This window comes from Mus caroli, unplaced genomic scaffold (assembly GCF_978045245.1).
Source record: "Mus caroli unplaced genomic scaffold, Mus_caroli_1 scaffold_12, whole genome shotgun sequence".
Lineage (NCBI taxonomy): Eukaryota > Metazoa > Chordata > Mammalia > Rodentia > Muridae > Mus > Mus caroli.
Genome location: NW_028227267.1, coordinates 53,444,672 through 53,464,143, shown reverse-complemented (window position 1 = coordinate 53,464,143; position 19,472 = coordinate 53,444,672). Strand labels below are relative to the sequence as shown.

The window sequence follows — 19,472 nt, the reverse complement described above, 5'->3', positions numbered from 1 at the left end:
AACAAGCAAAATGGTAGTGTATGTGTGTTTACCATAGCATACCTCTCTCTCTCTCTCCCTCCTTCCCTTCCTCTTTCTTTCTTTCTTTCTTTCTTTCTTTCTTTCTTTCTTTCTTTCTTTCTTTCTTTCTTTCTTTCTTTCTGATGGGATCTTACTGAGTCCAGGCTGGCTTGGAACTTACCAGGTAGTTTGGCCTCAAACTTGTAGTAGTAATTCTGCCTCCGTGGTGCGAGGGCTCCAGGAATGCCCCACTGTACCCAGCTTATACTATAATTTTAAATTATTATTTTAGAGTATAGATTATATATATTATATATGTATATCATATCATATATAACATATTATATCTATATATCTCTTTACATATATCTTGCTTTGGTGGTTAATCCTGTAATTCCAGCACTTGGGATGTTACTGAGGTAGAAGGACCAAGATTTTGAGATCAGCCTCAGTTGCATGTGTAGTTGAAGGGCAGTCTAGGCTACACGAGACCTTGTTGTACAGAACACACACACACATACACACACACACACAAACACCATGTCTTGTTTTTACATGTGGTGCTAGGGATGGATGAAATCCAGGCATATCAGGCCTCTTCTCTTCACCGCCTCAGCCGCCACCATGCCTCATGAGGGACCATGTGCAGCCTCCAATCAGGACTAGCTCTAGCTTTGAGCAGCTACATTCCAGTGTGTTTGCACAACCACAAAATAACGTCCTCATGCAGCTCTCAGAAGTATGCCTGCCATCAAGTAACACATGACTGTATTAGGTTCTGTGAGCAAATCAGGGCGATTAGTCAGGGAATGAACAAAGGGACATTAGAGTCACAGGCCGGCAGGGTACCTGCTTTGCATTCCATCTGATTGCAGGGAAGGCCTAAAAATGGCCAGCATGGTTGCCCTCCAGCAACTGATTACCCCACAAGCCCCTCGGTGACGAAGGAGCTGGAGCAATGACCTGTGTGTCTTAGATTGTGTGATCTGCAGGATCAGAAGGAAACTATCCATGGCTTTTTTTCTCTTGCGGGCCTTTGCCTTCTGAGACTGAGAATGAAGCCCACGTCCTGGGCAGGACTGTGGAAGGCAGGAGCTCTGTCTTAGTCTGGAACCCCAGGTGACAGTCCCCAGTGACAGTGAGCTGCCTTGGGGATGGGAGAGGAGGAAGCTAGGAGTGGGGCATTGCCTCAGCTGGACCTGGGGACAGCCCCAGTTCTCTGATTGACATTCCCCAGGCTGGGCCAGCCAGTTTCTGGGAGAAATTTCAGGGCACTCTAGGATACAGACCACCCCTTTAAAAGGTATTGGTAGGTCAGGCTTGGTGGCTGTAATCTCTGCAACTGGGAGGTTGAGGCAGGGAGGTTACCACAAGTGCAAGACGGCTTAGACTACGCAGTGACTTCAGGGCCAGTGTACGATATGTGTAGAGGTCCCGTCTCAGCAAGCAAAGGAAACCAAAAATGTTGGTGATCCTCAAAGTCTCAGTGATAGAAAGAGGAAAACACATCTAATTCAGTTGTCCCCTAAGCCTTTAAACCCTCGCTACGTTTTTATCTATTTGCCCCCAGTTTCATGTGTATTGTTTCTATATGACCCATCATGCCAGGTCCTCACTGGTACAGTTTGCGGGACTGTTTCTATAGTCAGTAAGTAACACCATTCTTAGAGCCTGTTTCTTCTAGGGCCGTCCTTCTCAGCCTGTGGGTCGAGACCCCTTTGGGGGTCAGATAGCAGATATCCTGCATATCAGCTATCTACATTACTATTCATAATAGTAGCAAAATTAAAAGTATGAAGTAGCAACGAAATAATTTTATTGTTGAAGGTCACCACATGAAGAATGGTATTAAAGGGTCACGGCATTAGGAAGGTTGAGAACCACTGGTCTAGGGTCTTTGTAGCAGTCTACTTGTAAATACAGTGTCTGTGTGTACCATGCATTATATTATAGTAACCATAGAGGCCTGAAGAGGGCATCAGATCCCCTGGAACTGGAGTTAGCTACAGTTGTGAGCTACCATGTGGGTATTGGGGGCTCAAACCCAGGTCCTTTGGAAGAATAGCCAGCGCTCTTAATCACTGAGCCATCTCTCTAGCCCTGAAAGTAATGTTCTTATGGCTACTTCAGTACCTACTTTAGGGCTGCAGCTCAGAGGGAGAGAGTTTGCCTATTGTGGGTGACACCCTGGGTTTGATTCCCAGTTCCTCTGATTCCTAACAACAACCAAACCAAATCAGACCAGACTAGACCAGACCAGACCAGACCAGACCAGACCAGACCAGACCAGACCAGTCCAGTCCAGTCCAGTCCAGTCCAGACCAGACCAGACCAGACCAGTCCAGACCAGACCAGACCAGACCAGACCAGACCAGACCAGACCAGACCAGACCAGACCAGACCAGACCAGACCCGTACTGTGCTTCAAGCAATCACACTTGCCTTGTTATCTCCCCAAAGCATCCCTTCATGCTGCCAGTTACTGTTTAAAAGGGGATTTCATTGAAAACAGAATTTCCGGGTGAACACTCTTGCCTGACTGGCTCTTGATACACATTGTTGGATAATATTTTATCTTCCTCTCCCCCTTCTAAAATTATTTATTTTGTTTTTAGTGTATGTATATGTATGTTTTGCTTGCATGTATGTAGTCATACCATGTGCGTGCCTTCTGCTGAAGGAAGCCAGAAGAGGGCAGCAGACCCTCTGGATTACAGATGGCTGTGAGCAACCATCTGGGTGCTGGGAAACGAAACAGGGTCCTCTGTAAGAGCAACAAGTGCTCTTAACCGCTGATCCATTTCTCCTCATCCCTCCCTCCTTTTTAGGAGCAATCTATTAGTGTGGCTTGATTTCAAGTTTTCCAGTATTGTACATACTGCTTTCTAAATGGATTAAATAAGACACTGTCCCAACATTGCCTCTCTCCCTCCCCCTCCCCTTCCCCTCCCCTCCCCCTCCCCTCCTCTCCTCAACAGAGTCTCATGTAGGCCAGGTAGTCCTCAAACTTGTTATATACCTGAGGCTGACCTTGAACTCCCGACCCTTGTGTTTCTACATCCCAAGTGCTGATATTACAGGTGTGTACCACCACACTCAACCCAACATTGATATTCTTTCTTGCTTGCTTAATTTGCTCACACATATCTGTAATCCCAGTACTTGGGAAGCTAAGGTTGGAGGATCACCATTTTGAGGCCAGCCTGCTCTGCACAGTAGGGCTGTGTATCAAAACCAAAACTAAAATAGAAACAAGCCTACTGACCTTGCTGTCCTCTGAGTTTACAACAGAAAGCCCAAATCTCTGAAAAGATCCCACAGAACGGATTTTAGAAGGATAGAACAGTGAATTTCTGGGGTGGGGTTTTGACTTTGTGCTAGTTATATCATATTCATTATGGTCTACAGATTATAGGTTGTTCAGCTAATGCTTAAGGTAGAAGTGAATAGGCATCTATTTTTTTTTTAAATAAAAGTATGTTATATGGAATAAACAAATTCAAGCTAGGGAAATAGTTGATTTTATCATCAGGCTAGAACACACAGGATGGCAGCAAGGGTGGTCACGCCATGCTTGTGCAAGTGCACACACACACACACACACACTGTTGAAGACCAATCCTAGGGCCTGATGCGTGCTAAGTAAGCACTCTGTCTGGAGGCACCGGGAGTTAACGCTGCATAAACATGGAGGGATTTAACCACTGCCACATTTGTTTCCATGTATTTTTCCCTAAGTGTTCGCATGCACGGTTCTCACTGTGTGGCTGCCGTTTGCCAAGTCCTTTAGATCCCGTGTTCTGTGCTGAACACAACAGGGACTCTGCCTGTTTAAAAGGAGCATGAGGAACTCCTTAATATTGATAAGGGACCTGGGGCAGATCTCCGTGCTGGGCCGAGACAGGGACTGCTGGACTCTGGAGTTTGGGTGGCTCGTGAGAAGTCGTCCATCTTCGTTTGTTTGGTTTTCCTGGCCCTTAGGCTTCCTGCCACTCACCCTGTTGCTTTAGCCCCTGGGGAACTCCATCTGCTGACTCTGCACCCCTCTGGCTGTTTATTTTCATTTGAAAGTTGATGTCCACAGACTGAAATGCTGTGGGTGGGTGGGACCAAAAAGACTTCTTTCAGTTGACGGCTTCCCTTTTTTGAGTGGTTGTGCTGTCTTCCCATCTCTCAGAAGCCATGACAGTTGGTCGCTCACACCTGGGACACGAGTCACAGAGACTGTCCTGGGAGAGCCCTGCCTTCTCCTTGCCCTCGGTGGGCAATGCGGTGTGTACAGGGAACTTCAGAGAAATCTCCCTGCACTTGGTGGAAGGGTTGGGACAAATTCTATTGAGAGCAGCTTTAAGTCCTTCAATTCCATTAGTTAATTTAATTCCTTTAATTGAATGTACTCAGCATGTCAAGGCACTGTACTTTGGGTTTTGTTGTCTGAACTCCACAGTAGCCTAATCTGGAGTTGCTGGGAACTGAAAAATAAAATTTCATCTGGGGCTGGGGGAACAAGGGTGGTACTGGGGTAGGAAAAGGGCCAGGAACACTCGCTTCCTCCTAAGTTTTCCTGTTTTTCCTTTTCCTTCCTTAAGCTAAACCTTGAGATACATGTTTTAGTTGTAAACAAATTCCTAGTTATAGTCACTTATACAAATGAGGATTCCTTCCATGCATGGATGGTGTGCATTGTTCCCAGGGCTGGGTCAAACTGCGGACCACAGAACTTTGTCTCCCCTAACCCTTCTGCTTTCATTAATCAATGGTGGAATGTGAACTGTCTTTGTAACTTAGCCATCCTAGAGGAGTTCATTGTTGCCCCTGCAGCTGAAGAAAGCAGGGACCATGGGCACCGTGTAATCGCCCCTGGATCCTCAGCTGAGCCCTGCATGAGGACTTGAATAGACACAGTTATGGCAGAAGGTAGAAGTAGAAAAATACCATCAGTTCCTTGTAATTAATTCTATTATGCCAGGCATGGCTGTGTGTGCCTATCAGCCTAGCACTAGGGAGGCTGAGGTAGGAAGATCTCAAACTCAGAGTCATCCTGGGCCATATGGTAAGCTACAGACTGAAACACCGTCTTAACAAAACAAAACACCAAATTAAAAGAAAAAAAGCAACTCCCTAAACTCTATTGTCTGTCTCAGTCCTTAACTGGGACAGTTTCTGGTAGCAACTGTCGCATCCCACTGTCCTCAGGACCATTTATGGTGCGATCCTCTTTGTGCTGGATGCTTTTGTTGATGTCTTCCCCAGTCCACAGGCAGGGAATCCCTTCTCTAGAGATTAAGAAACGCACGGAAACCGGGCGAGGCCTTTCATTAGAGTCCCTGTGAGTGAGTGGCAAGAAGTGTCTCTCTTTCTTACATACAATGAACCTAGTTGTGGTACTTTCCTGAGAAGACATTAGACTATGTGGGAGTCATTGTTCTGCTGACTAAACAGTGATAAAATGAGAAATGAAATAACAGTTACCTCAAGACAGCCACCTCACATGCCGCCCTCGTATGCCTTTCTTCTTCTTCCAATCTCTGCATTAATTATTTCATGGGAGCCTCTAGCAGCCCTGTAACCAGGGTTTCTGGTGGCAAGCTTGTCACTTTGTCACAGAGCCCACAGTGCTGTATTTAGACGTTAGGCCTGGACTCAGGGCCTTGATATCCAGATATGATCTTTGCTTCCTGGTGGGCTTTGATTCTGTCCTCCATGGCTCCAGGCAGCTCTCTGAGAAACCCAGGACTTTCTGAATGCTAGTCCGGAGGCTCAGACAGCAGAGAGCAAGTGCCAGCTGCCCACTCCGAGGCTTGACCTGTGTACCCTGTCTGCTGACTCTTCAGTCCTTGGCCACATGGCACCAGTTCTGCATGATCTTCCTTCACGTGGTGAAGAAAATGGAGTATTTGTTTCCATACCTCAGGCAATAGGAGCGAGAGGAGAACTAGCCTGAAGGTCGTAGTTTTGACTCAATTTCCTTCTGTCCCAAACCCAACTGTCCATGTCTACCAGCACAGGAAGAGGCTCAGTTGTGAAAACAGACTATCCACCCCACCCCCAAATGCCAAGGGGCTAGCTGGTTCCCATTCTCTTTTGCGGCCCAGGGTCCTCTCAGCTGACCCCACCTCAGAGTCCTGAGGTTCCCTAGGGCCTGTCATCCTTGACAACTCAGATGCCTCAGACAACTCAGACACATTTTACTCACTGCTAGGGCCTAGGATGCACAGACATCCTGGTAGGGTGTCCTCTCCCCACTACACCCCTTTGCAGGGGTTGCCTTAGTGAGTGAGGCAGGAATGTGCTTGTGGGAAGCTGCTATGGGACTTGAACCCCAAGTTTCCTCAGGTCTGACCTTTCTGTGAGGTGAGCCAACTCATTTCTTCATTGTTCAAGGCAGATCGGATTAGGTGTTTGATTGCTTTTGTCTGAAAGCACTTGCCTGGCACATACTGTAAATTACATGCTGACCCAGACATGACCTTCTAGAAGGCTGCCTGGTCACTTTAGAAGCTTGGTGGCAGGACTGGAGGTGTGAAATATTGCTTGTTTGTCTACAGGTGCGTATAAGGAAGATTAAAGTCAGGTTGTGTTTATAAATCACTATTGGGCTTGGATTTGAATGGTGTGGATGGATATATTGAAAAGAAAGCTCCTAAATTTACGCTTGTTTTTTTTTTTTTTCCTACCTGATACTGTGCTTCGTTTCTTGAAGGAAATGCCCTTTATGCATTAAGATTTCTGAGGCAACCCAAAGCTCCAGAAAATTGGCTTTTGTTGTATTTCCAGCAGATACTGTGGAGTAGGGTGAGCACCCTGGCTGTGGACGTGGATTGTGATACCAGTGTTGTCTGTGACGGAGCTCAACGTCAGCTCTCTCCGTGTTCCGCTGTCACACACGAGTGTCTGGAAGCCTCATTAGCCTCTCACCTAGCACACTAGGAATTGGGTGGCGAGGTACAGCAAAGAAGGAGGCACTTCTAGAACGAAGCCTTGCACAACAGGTTCTAGTATGTTCCACGGATGGCTAAGGAGGCAAATCCTACCAGGGGTCATGGGTTCATACCAAAGATAGCTGAATAGCTGAGGCATGGTTTCAACATGAAAAATAAGTTCTGAGTAGATGTGGGATTGGGAGAAGCCCACTGATTGCAACACTGGAAAATTTTCAGCAATTTAGCTTCTTTTGTGAAATTCAAGTAGTTAGCATGTTTTAGTGTAGATAAAGGAGCGTGGCTGTCAAGGCAGTGATGTCTGTTGCTCCAGGTATTTTAAGGTGAGGCTGGTAGCATTCTAATGAGAGAATCTAGACATGCGAAATGGTATAGAATTATATAATGGGAACATCAGGTTTAAGAGCTAAACAAAGCAAAACAAAAAAACCAATGCTGGCTGCTGAGATGACTCAGCAGGTAGGGCACTTGCTTGCTGCCAAGCCTGATGAACAGTTGGATCTCTAGTATTCAAGGGAGATCTGACTCCCACAAATTGCCCTCTAACTTCCACATGTGCATCATGGTATGTTTGCATACATGGGAACACACATACAATATAAATTAAAAATTAAAAACCCAACTTCACAAATATGTTTCCTCAAAGGGTCACTACATGATGTTAAATAAAAATTAAAGAGATTTTTTTTAAAAAATTGGTTCAGTAGAAGGGTGGTGGAGAGAAATTACCCTTCAGAAGAGCTTTGCTAGGACAGATAACAGTCTCACTGCCATGGTCTCTCGGCGCCCTGGATGGGGAGGGCAAGCTTTCTAGAGAAAAGCTTTGTTAGATGGAGCCAGCACAAATAGCAAGCCAGAGTCCTAAAGAGGTAGGGCCTTCTGTTCTGGAGGACAAAGGAGTTTCTTTATCCTGTAGGTTTCAGGGACCTTCCTACCTGCTAGGTGACACAAGGCACGAAGGCATTAGATAAAAGTAAAGTTTAATTTAAGACTATCTTGGGTCTGCATATCAGAAGGCGCTAGGCTAGCAGATGCTGGGGAAAGGAGAGCCACAGAAGGCTAGCTTTTTAACCATCCAGTGAGCAGCAGCTTGAAGTGGCTTGATTTCTGAGCTAAGACAGCAGCAGCTAGAGGGACTTAGCCAAATGTGAAACCTGCCATTTTGGGTGGGTTTTGTGGTTGTTGTTGTTGTTTGTTTTGTTTTTGTTTTTGAGACAGGGTCTTTCTCTTAGGCAGGCCTGCAACTCACTAGGAAGCCTGTGTTGGCCTTGAACTTATATCAGTCCCCACGGTTCAGCCACCTAAGTGTTGGGATTGCTGGCATGAGCCACAGTGACTGCACACACACACACACACACACACACACACACACACACACACACACACACACGTGTGTGTGTGTGTGTGCATGTTTCAGCACTGAGGTTCATATCATGCCTTGCTCATGAGAGCTATACACTGATGTGTACTTCCAATCCTAATGTTTTCATTACAGGTAAATGCAGCCATAGATTTGTACTGGATGATTCTGAATTTTATATGAATGTTCTCCTTCTGTGTTATTCTGCAACTTGTCTTCATTCAGTGCCATGCTTAAATATTACACATGTAGTTTGTCTCTGTTGACAGGCCCCTCAGCATCCTTAGCTTATAATAACCTGAATTATAAAGAATGCCCAAAGCCAGGCGTGGTAGTACCTGACTGTAATCGAGAGGTACGGGCAGGCAGGCAGGAGGATCAGAAGTTCAGGCTAGCCTGGGCTAGATGAGACTCTGCCTTTTTAAAAATTTTTTTAAGATTTATTTATTATATGTAAGTACACTGTAGCTGTTTTCAGACACACCAGAAGAGGGCATCAGATCCCATTACAGATAGTTGTGAGCCACCATGTGGTTGCTGGGATTTGAACTCAGAACCTCTGGAAGAACAGTTAGTGCTATAAATGCTGAGCCATCTCTCCAGCCCAAGATCCTATCTTGGAAAAACAAAAACATTGTATACATTTATGAAATTCTCAAAAATTTAATAAAGTATTATCTTTAAATAATAAAAAAGAACACTTTAGTGAGCATTCACACATTTATATAAATATTTATATTTGTATGAATAATTAAGTACACATGAGAGCAACTTACGCACACACCATACACACACAATTTTTTGGAGCATTCCAATTAATTTTCTCACCAGAATTACATGAGAGATGTAAATGCTTGCCACTCTGATTATGATACGTAGTGACCTGTTCTTCCTTTATCTGAAAGCCTGATTATTTGAGGCACTTTTTAAATTCTTCTTTGCCTATGGCTCAGAACCTGTTTTGTTCTTTTAAGCAAAATCTTTTAACTCTTTTTTTGTTTTGTTTTGTTTTTCGAGACAGGGTTTCTCTGTGTAACCCTGGCTGTCCTGGAACTCACTTTGTAGACCAGGCTGGCCTGGAACTCAGAAATCCACCTGCCTCTGCCTCCCGAGTGCTGGGATCAAAGGCGTGCGCCACCACACCCGGCCTTTTAAATCTTCTTAATGATTCATACTAAATGCATGTAAATTGTACATACTAACTCCTTTGTCTTAAGGGTGCCCTGCTGTGTTCTTGGTCTCTTTTTTTCTTTTTGTATATAAATCATCATTTCCAATATGACTAAATTTATTAACATTTTTCCTTTATCTCTTGTGCCTTTTAATGTTTGTTTAAGAATTTCTTGTCAACTCTGCCAGTAGGACAGCTGGAAACCCTTGAGGTCCTGACTTCAGGAGGCATGTAGATTGTAGCTGCCAATATTCTGGTAAGCTCGTTATGGGTGAGTGCCAGGCCTCTCCTGAGAAGAGATGCCCAAACTCTTAAGCAAGTAGGCGTGTGTGAGCCACCTGCCTGGGAGTGGCCACAGTGTGAGCTGCGCCTGTCTTTTCTTTCTCTCTTTCTCAAGGGCTGAACTGTCTTCGCCAAGGCCCAGGGGAAGTGTCACAAGGCTTGCTCAGGGCTCTCTTTTTTTTTTTTTTTAAGGGAGAACATGAAACCCACCCTCCCAGTTTGTCCACTCCAGAGGGGTTCCTAGGAACTCTTTATCCCAGCCCACCCCAGGAAACCTAGCACGCTGGGGTGCTCTGACTTAGGGTTGAAGCTGCTGTGTCTTTGTTTGAGTGACTGGCCTGAGTTCACACAGCAGGTCAGCAGGGCGGGGAGTGGTTGTGGAACTCTGGGGCTCCTAGCTGCGTTTCCTGGCCCTGTTCAAGCTACTCCCTGCCGTGAAACTTGTGTTTATTCGTCCTTTAGCCTGCTAAACTTAGCGAATAGTTGGGATGTTTAAAAGTCTGAATCCTTTAAATTGTGGCTATTATCCAACCTTAGAATGTTTGGGAAGGGCTGATAAAGAAAGACATTATTTTGTCTTTCTACATAAATTGTTGTTGTTGGTCCAGGTTGGGCATAACTAATCCGAAAATCTAAAATCCAGAATATTCTAAAAACCCCAAGCTTCTTGAGTATGGGTGTGATGGCACAAATGGAAAATTTTACACTACTTTCTCATAAAACATAATTCTATTCACATGAATGCTCAACACTTTCAGGTATGTGAGGAAGGCACAGGTGAGTGGGCTTCTGTCATGGGGACAGCATGCTTGAGACTGTCAGTGGAGGAAGAGGAAGGCTTAGTTTAGCTCAGTCTCAGAGATTTTGGTTTGTGCCTTTTAGAGCTAAAGCTGTTACAGTGGTTCCCAGAAGGGAAGTGGGCATGAGATGGCCCTGTAGGTGAGCTTTTTTAGGGTAGGTCCTTGGCCACAGGCAGTCAGGATCTGGCCTTGAGATGGAGAACCTTGGGGGAGACAGGCTGTGTAATGAAGGTCCTGTGTAATGAAGGAAAGGGCTGTCAAGTCCCAGAACGTGAGAAGAGCTATGGCCTTACACCACAGGTAGCACCAGGCATCCTAAAGGAGAGAGAGCCTTCAGTTTTACAGAACAGGAACTGTGTAGTGTTGGGTCTTACATGACGCAGCAGGGTCATGAAGAGATGGTGAACACACCTTCAGTTCTAACAGTTCCCTTCAAATCCCAGGGAGCAAGGTGGTGTCCTTGCTCTTATAGGATTAATTTTGAGGAGGGGGGCGTGACCTTACACATGTCTTAGAAGTTACAAGGCATCAATAAGAGTAAAGTTATGGGAGTGGAGACATGGTGAGGAGGTTAAGAACTCTTACCACTCCTGCAAAGAACCCGAGTTCAGCTCACAATGAGCTCCACAATGATGCCCTCTTCTGGTCTCTGCAGGGTCCTCCACCCCAGATACAGACAGACACAGACAGAGGCACACACTCGACAGAGACATACATAGACACATAGAGACACCTCCCACATAGACATCCCCCCTATATACACTCCACACATGTCATACCACACCACACCACACCACACCACACCACACCACACCACACCACACCACACCACACCACAGATAAGTCGTTTGTATTGAGTTTGAGCAGTGGTGGGAGGGTGCTGCGGTTGTCAGAGGAGGGAGAGAGCCCCATAGGAACTGTAGGCTCACAGCATGCCCAGCTTTCCTTGGGGAGGGAGCGACTGATTTTTGACAGAGAGGGGGACAACTAGAAGGTCTAATGATATACAATGACCACTTGACCTTGTTGCTTTGGGCCTGCTCCTTCTCAGCCAGTCACTTCTGGAGTGTGTAGCAGGGATTTGTTCTCTTCATAGCAGCCAGGAAACAGTCTTGGGCACCAGAGTTCCCATACCCTTCCAGGGGACCAGTCCCACTGGCCAACTCCTTCCAAATATCCCACCTCTTTAAGTGTTGTGTAGCATTTTCTTCCTGAAGCATAGCAGACATGTTTGTGTCTTTTCACACTTTCAGAATGCATTGAATAACAATAAAGCCACAAGGTACCTCTTGTTTGTGATTTGACAAGTAGTCTTGATAGCCCTTTATAGCTGGCCAATGGCAAACATAGATTCTTTTATTATACTCTTAATTACTAGAATAAACACTAAGATCACCTCACTCACATAGTATTATCTATCTACATATGTATGTAGATTAAAGAATGGCAACAGAGGGGTTAAAGAAGTTGGAAGCAGTCAAAGAAGGCTTACTGGGGGCAGAAGCAGAGCTGACACAAAATGCAGAGAGTCATTGTGGGTGCTTCAGTAAGACACAGACAAGCTGTTAGAGTCCTCAGACCTGGGGCGTAAGCAGGGGAGACAAGGCATAGGTCTGGGGGGAACTATGCTATGTGAGGCCCTGGGAACACATGGGAGCTCTCTGCCTGTCCCTCCTTTGATGCACACATTGGTGCTCAGATAACAGGTTGGCTGGGGACATAGCCATCACCTTAGGTGGCTCCCTGTTTGTAGGATCCAGGTAAAGGTACTTGATATGTGTAATGGATTATTGGGCCTTCTACCCTGATAGGGTTTTATTGCATTCATAAGCCCATGTCTCTTTAATCTACTTGGGTGAGTTTACATATAGGAATAAGCTATTTATCAGCCTGTGCCTTGGATGGTGTTAAACACTTAATGAGATACAGACAGAGTCATCCTGCCTCTGCACTCAAAATAGAGCCAAATGCTGAGTGCAGAATGGAGTTCCCCAAGGTAAGGCACAGCCTGAAAACTGCCATGCCTCACAACAGGAAGAGCATCTCTGCATATTCCCGTATGTAGGGAAAGAGGTACACAAGGATCATGCATCCCACAAGACTCACAAAGTATGTGGTAAACAGCTTCAGCGGTGAACCAAGGTATCCGTGTTGGGGTTGTTGCTGTGCCTGTAGAGAACCCCTATAAACTCATTAGTTCAGCCAACTTGACTTGGATGCTACCCAGATATGGGATCTGTGGGTACCCTCTCTATCTGGGTTGAATAGGAAGCCATACAATGTAAAGGTTCTGTACTGTCCAGTGGCTCCACAGACTGGTGGCCAATCCTTGAGACATTCTAGATCTAGACCACGCCAGGGAATAAATGAAATAGTAACCGAGTTTTTTGGTTTGGACAGGACTCCCATCACCGAGGTGTCTCAGTATGTGTTAGTAAATGTTTCAAAATCTGAAAAACACCCACATCCAAAACACTTCCAGTCCCAAGCATCTCAGATATGGGATTCTCAACTTCTACGACATAAAAAAAGGACTAAATTATATATAAAATAAACATTTGAAAAAATTTTAATCGACTAAAGGATTGGCCTGTGGGGATTTGTGGGCAGGAAGCATCATTGTCATTTTGAAAAGAGCAATGAGTGTTTCTCTCAGTGAAGGTGGCCAACTGCTGGTGGTTTTTAAAATATCCAGTGAAAAGTTCTATTAAATTCTTGAAAGTTGGGCTGGTGAGATGGCTCAGTGGGTAAGAGCACCCGACTGCTCTTCCAAAGGTCCAGAGTTCAAATTCCAGAGTTCAAATCCCAGCAACCACATGGTGGCTAACAACCATCCGTAACGAGATCTGGCGCCCTCTTCTGGGGTGTCTGAAGACAGCTACAGTGTACTTACACAGAATAAATCTTAAAAAATAAAACCAAAACAAAACAAAACAAAACAAAAAAAAAATTCTTGAAAGTTGTCTGGGATTCCTAATGTGAAATGGTATCTAGAACAAATGTGACCAATCTTCATCAGATTAAACTTTTCAGACACCGGACAGTAAATGGGAATTTTAGGAGACCTTTTTATAATAGATAGCATTTCAGAAAAGGTAATACAGCCGGGCATGGTGGTACACACCTTTACTCCCAGCACTTGAGAGGCAAAGGCAGGAGGATCTCTGTGAGTTCAAGGCTAGCCTAGTCTACATAGCTACCTCCAAGACAGCCAGGGGTACACAGAGAGATCTTGTCTCAAAAACAAAACAAAACAAAACAAAACAAAACAAACAGAAAGCTAACACATAAAGAACTGCTACGAAGCACAAAAGATCCTAGGAGTGCAGTTGTTGAGATGGCCTAATGCTTTGATAACTGATTGACACACACTATACAAGAACTCAAGTCCATGAAAGTCGGAAGCATTTCTCTCTATCCATTTGGTAAAATTCAAAGATTGTTAAAGCAGCCTTGGAGAGGGTATGCCCCCATGTTCTTAGTAGTGATGTGTGAAACTAGAGAGCTTTAGTGCCTTAGGGTCACCATGATAAATCACCGCGAACTTGTGATTTAAAACATTGGAAATGGGGTTTTTCAGTTCTGAAAGGGCCCTATTGGCACCAGCAGCTGCTCCCTCTGCAGGCTGTGAGCAGCACCACGCCTGCCCCTTCCCATCTTCTTCTCTGGAGTCAGCCTTGGTGTCCACAGGCAGATAGCGCTCCTGCTCCAACCTATGCCTCTGTCTTCACATGTCCTGCTCCTGGCACGCTGCATGTCTCTCCCACCCTTCCCCCGTCTTCTTATGAAAACATAAGACAGTGGATTTAGAGTCCACTCTAACTCGGGGTCCCGTAGGCCCTCAGAAGACCTCATCTTAACTTGGTTCCATCCATAGAAGCCCTGTGTCTAAATAGGGTCACATTTACAGGTACCAAGGGTAAGTCTTCATCATACTCTTTCTTTGGCATGTCATCTTGCTTGTTTGTTCTAAGTGAGTATATTCTGTAATTTCAGGTCTAGGTTTGGGCCCTTTAGAAGCAGTCCCCGTTTGCACAAAAGTTTACATTCTAGTGTTTATCACTGCAGTGTTTATAATGTTGAAAACTAAAAACAGCCTAAGTGTTTTTCAGAAGGAGAACACTCTGTGAGAATAGTCACTGTCATGAAGCCTGACAACCTGAGTCTCATTCCTGGGACCCGTGTGGAGGAGGGAGAGAGCCGACTTCTGAAAGTTGTCCTCTAGCCTCTGGTTCTTTACTGGCACACTATGGTATAGTCTCTCTGTCTCCGTCTCTGTCTCTGTCTCTCAGACACACACACACTGTAATTTTTAAGAGGTGAATAGAGCTAGTGTGGTGGCTCATGGCTATAATTGTAGCCTAAAGAGGAGGCTTACCAACAGCTTAAGAGCAGCCTGAATTACACAGAGAGTTCCGGGGAAGCTTGTGTGTGTGTGTGTGTGTGTGGGGGGGGCACAAAAAAACCAAAACAAAACCAAAAAACAAGCTGGGCGTGGAGGTGCATGCCTTTAATCCCAGCACTTGGGAGGCAGAGACAGGTGAATTTCTGAGTTCAAGGCCAGCCTGGTCTACAGAGTGAGTTCCAGGACAGCTAGGGAAAGCTGTCTCGACAAAACCAAAACCAAAACAAAACAAAACAAAACAAAAAAAAACAAACCAACAACAACAAAAAACAACCAACCAACAAACAAATACACCCCTGCCACTCCCCCCAAAATAAAAACCAAATGAACCCAAAACAAAAAACAAGTTGGGTGTTATGTGGGGAGGGGGATGGAGACAGGGATAGGGATGGGGGTGGGTAGAGTGGGGGGGTGTTTCAGAGAATAGAAAGCTCTGGGGTCTTACTGTAGGAGTGTGTTTTACAGTTCTCCAGAAGGAAGTAGGTTCATCTGGACTGACTTAGAACATCCAGAGACCAAGTTGCAGATCCCTTCTCTGTCTCTCCGTTACATCACTGTTTTGTTTTGTAAGACAAGGTCTTGCTGGGCAGCCCAGGCAGGCCTGATCTCTTGCTTCAGCTTCAGTAGTGCTAGGGCTGGAATGTGAGCCTCGTTGGTCAATGACCTACATGTTACTGTTTTTGTTTGTTTGTTTGTTTGTTTTTGTTTGTTTGTTTGTTTGTTTTTTTACATGTGACAAATGATAAGGCTTGGAAAAATGCCCCTGGCAGTACTGGCAGTAGTGATCCTGAGGGCAGGTGAGGAAAAGCGCTGTCCTGCTGGTTATCTCTGCCCACCCTGGTCACAGGCATGTTCTGTAGAATATGTGAAGGTGTTTTATGTCTTTTGGTGTTTTGCTCTGACTTACCGGTTTGGGCCCTTTCTAGGCTGACACAGTCCTGTAAGAGGCTAGCACAGAGGGGTAGGGGAAATCTCTACTAACTCAGAAAAGGCACTGCCAACCTCCTCTTGAAGCCACAGCTAAACCAGGAAAAAGAAATATCAACTTGATATGAAAAGGATGTGGTTTTAGACATTTAATACTCCCTAATAACAATCCTTTCATCAACCGTGAGAAATTAAAAACAGAAAAGCGTGGCGAGTGACCTCACTTCCGTTCACTGTCACCTTGACATGACAGGCCAGTGGGTGTTCTTAGCTCATGCATTTCCCTATATTTCTTTCTTCTATGTAGACCTGACTGTCCCGGATCTCACACGGAAGACCAGGCTGGCCTCCAACTCAGAGATCCACCTGCCTCTGCCTCCCTAAGTGTTAGGATTAAAGCCATGCGCACCATCATAGCCTGACTCCTTTATTTCTTAACAGAAGTGCTCAGTGGGCCCTCTTCAGTATCGTTCCCCCTCCCGCCCCCTTGAAGGCAGCCATCAGTACAAACTTGATGGATGCCCTTCCTGATTATACTTTAATACTCGTACACATTTAAGTTTGATTTAAATGTGACCTGCTTCATGTAGTTTTTGAACTTTGCTTCTTTACTTAGACTCTTTGCAGTCTGTTCTTACCGGCACATCAGCCCTCTTATGTTCATTCATAAGTCAGTTGGCATGACAGTGTTGTAGATTATGTAATCCCCATTTGATGGGTGTTAGGTTTTCTTGCTTGCTTGCCTTTAGATACAGTGGTGTCCCACACAGCTGTGTGTGGCCTCCTAGTGGCCACGTGACTATGTTTGTTTCGGCATGCATGCTCCGTGTTAACGTATCTGGCTTGGAGGACTTCTGTATATCCAGCTCACGTTGTCTTGTGTCATCTCATGTTATTATACTGTCCAAAACGTGTCATTCGACATAATTTTCCAACCACAGTAAAGAAATCTATCCACATGCTCTTGCTTGGTTTGTTAGATTTTGTTTTGTTTTTCAGGTGTGACATGATAAGCATGGACTTAATCTGCATATCTGTGGTTCACACTAAAAATAAAGACAGGAGCCACCTGTCTCTGTTTAAGGAGATGGCAGGAGGTGGGTTTAGCAAGGTCACAATGACCTCTAAAGCTCCGTAGCTCCTCTGGGAGACAATGGGGCATGAGGTCAGTGTAACACCTGACTCAGAGGAGGGATGCTAAAATGTCTCCAGCCTGCTGGAGGCTGAAAGAAAGTTTTTACAGGACAGATTTACTAGCTGGATGTGACTGTGCACTCCTGCACTCCAGTGCCGAGGAGGCAAGAGGGTTGACATGAGTTTAAGGCTTGCCTGGGAGACATAGCAGGTTCCAGGCCAGCCATGCTCCACGGCAAGATTCTGACTCAACAAACAAAATGAGAGGGGGTTGAGGGGAGGAAGAGAAGGAAGAAGATGAAGAGAGGCAGAGATAGGCACAGAGAGCGAGAAGGAGAGGGAGAGAGACAGAGACAGAGAGGGGAAGAGGGAAGAAGAGAAGGAAGAAGGAAAGAAAGAGACAGATACAGACATACAGAGATGGAGGGAGAGAGAGAAAGAAGAAGGGAAGGGTGAAGAGAGACAGAGACAGGCACAGACATACAGAGAGAAATACAGACATACAAAGAAAGACAGAGATGGAAGGAGAGAAGGAAGGAGGGAGAGGGAGAGAAGGAAGGAGGGAGAGGGAAAAGGGGAGGGAGGGAGAGAGAGATTGAGTTGATACCAGTTGGCTCCCACCAGAATGATACAAAGAGAGCCTCATTCACTTTTTTTCCTAAGTCAAGTCAAGCGCTGTGAGCTCCCACTAACTGCACATGGTGTGCATGTTCAGGCTGTAGTGACTGGAAAGTCCCATCTCCAACACAGGCTTGTGTGTGCACTGATCTGTCATCTCCCCCTCCCCTACAAAAATCCCACTTTTTTTTTTTTTGCAATTTTTTTATTTGAGAGGAGTTGAGTAAGACTTGCCTAAATTCTTTGTAGTGAACACATCCTGCTTTTGAAGTGATAACAGACAGACTTGGTTTTTAAAAGAGGCTTCCCACACAGGTGTCTCTGGCAATCATGAGCGATGCATGAGTGACTAAGAGCTGGCCTCAGGGATGGGAACCCGAGTTTGGTTCCCCTGTTTGTTCAAAGCCTGTGGGCTGGACAGACCTGGCTCCAAGTCCTACTACTGTTTGTGACTTAGCTCCATGAGTGCATGGCTGTTCCTCATTTATAAAACGTGGAGAAAACAGGCTGTATTATCCTGTCACTGGTCTCTTGGGCTGGTGATGAGGGAATACACGGTAGTCAGGAAGAAAAGAGGAAGAGGAATGGACCAATCATACAGTTCCCTTTAAAATGGTGCTCCTCCTACTGTGGGGAGCAGTGATCTTTCCCTAGGGTCTATCTTCTAAGGGTTCCATCTTCCAATAGTGTCATAGGCTGGGGACTAAGGCACCATCACGTGGGCCGATGGGGGTCATTTCAAATCCAAACTGTAACAAGGTTACTCTGACATCTGCTTACTTATTTTTGTGCGTCTGTCCGCGTCATGCATGTCTTGTGCATGTGTATGTCTGTGCATATGTGGGTGTGCTTGCCTGTGTGTGAGACAGCCAGAGTTGACACTGTGCCCACCTTAGTTGTTGAGACTGGGTCTCTCACTGGACATGGACTTTATCAGCTGACTGATGAGTTCCAGGGGCTGCCTGTCCCTGTGGCTTCGAGGCCCTGAGCTGGGGTTTCAGATGCACATGACCACACTCAGCTTTTACATGGGTGCTGGGTATACACTCTCAGGTCCTCATGCTTGTGCGGTGCGCACTATTCCCACTAAGACATCTCCCCCACTTTACTCTGAGGATTAAATGAAATGGCATATAAAGTGCTTGCTGTGTACCGGGTATCCTTTGAAATGCTTGGAAATATTAGTGATAATAACATACGCCAACATTTCTCTGCTTTTTCACACTTGGGTGCCATGCCGTCACCATTGACTGATATGTGAGTCTGAAGGCGGTGGGAAGGCACATTCCTGCAGGTATTAGAAAACACCACCATTTACCCACTGCCTTAGGAAGGGGTAAACCTGGTTACCGGCCCTGTGGTTGACCAGAATTAAATGAACTGCTAGACTGGAGGCTCCCGTGTGTTATGAGCCTTGCATAGCCACAGGCCCAGACAAGGCTGAGCAGACCAAGCCTGTGATGTCTTTGAGAATATGGTGAAGAGTGGGGTGACTGCTTGATTATTATCCTAAGTGTAGGCTGCTAAATGGCTTGTGCTGGTATGTAATGGCTTCCTTGGTGATGGAAGCTGCCAAGGAGATATTCACACTGGCAAGTCACTGAAAATCTTGTCTGCCTAAGAGGTTGGGAGGGTTCCAGAACGTCCCTTAGGACAGTGCTCAAACCTGCCCTCGTTTATTTTGTTGCCTGGCTCTCACGCTGCAGACTGGATCATTGCGTTTACCGTGTGAGCGCTGGAAGCACATCCCGGCGTCCACCTACTCCAAGGCCATCATTTGTATCCTTAGCCTGGAGAGTTCTGCCAAGCCACTCTCTGCCAAGCCACTGAGTCA

At 45.6% G+C, this 19,472-nt stretch overlaps 1 protein-coding gene and 1 non-coding gene across 2 annotated transcripts in view; both read left to right on the top strand.

Moving 5' to 3' along the window:
- Positions 1-19,472, top strand: part of Cryl1 (crystallin lambda 1) — a 132,134-nt gene that overhangs the window by 52,827 nt on the left and 59,835 nt on the right. The window lies entirely within an intron of this gene.
- Positions 15,873-15,981, top strand: LOC115029337 (small nucleolar RNA SNORA26). Its single transcript, XR_003834897.1, has one exon. It is a non-coding gene; the product is annotated as a small nucleolar RNA SNORA26 (small nucleolar RNA).